We start from the raw sequence: 779 nt of genomic DNA on the forward strand, positions 1-779 counted from the left end.
AGTGCCTGCCTGCCTTCACTACAAGAGCTGGGGCTGTGCCAAGGCCAAGGATGTCCCTCCTTGAGGCAGCTCACGTGGCCTCTCAGGTGCTGTGCAGGAAGGTTCTGGTTCCACCAGCCTGCACACATCTGCTCTCAGCTAGCGGCTCATGTGGATTTTGGGAGCCTGGGGATGTAGGAGGGGCTCATCCTGGGCAGAGAGAGGTTTCCTCCATCCAGCTCCAAACTTTCTCCTTCTCACCTCCTGATACTGCTCTGCTCTCTTCAGTTTGCGTGAGCTGAGGGATGCTGAGCGTCTTCCAGGATTGGCCAGCTCCTCTGGAAGGAGCGGAGTTGGACGGGCTGCAGCACGCATTTGGCCCTGGGTCCTCCCCTGGGAGCAGACCCTGAGCTTTCCTCAGTGCCTCGTGGTGCTTGCAGAGCACTGGGAGCTGGGCTGCTTGGCGCCAGCGCTGGCTTGGAGCCACGCGCTGCTTTCTCTGCCGCTGCAGTGCTGGAGAACTGAGCCGAGCTGAGGATCTGGGGAATCCCCCAGCTCTGCAGGGCTGGGGCCACCCTTGGGGGTGGGAATCTGAGAACAGAACTTGATTTGGAGGGGTCTCTGCACAGGGGGTTGGAGCTGGCACTGTCCGTGGTGTGCTGGGAGGAGGGATGCATTGGGGATCTGGAGTATGTTGGGCCACCAGCTCTGAGCAAAGCTAGAGAGCTGCAATGATGGGTGAAGAAGGAGGAGGTTTGACAGTGATGTGGGGTCTGACAGATGAGCAGGGCACTTCATGG

The sequence above is a fragment of the Corvus brachyrhynchos genome, unplaced genomic scaffold (assembly GCF_000691975.1).
Source record: "Corvus brachyrhynchos isolate BGI_N302 unplaced genomic scaffold, ASM69197v1 scaffold139, whole genome shotgun sequence".
Taxonomy (NCBI): Eukaryota; Metazoa; Chordata; class Aves; order Passeriformes; family Corvidae; genus Corvus; species Corvus brachyrhynchos.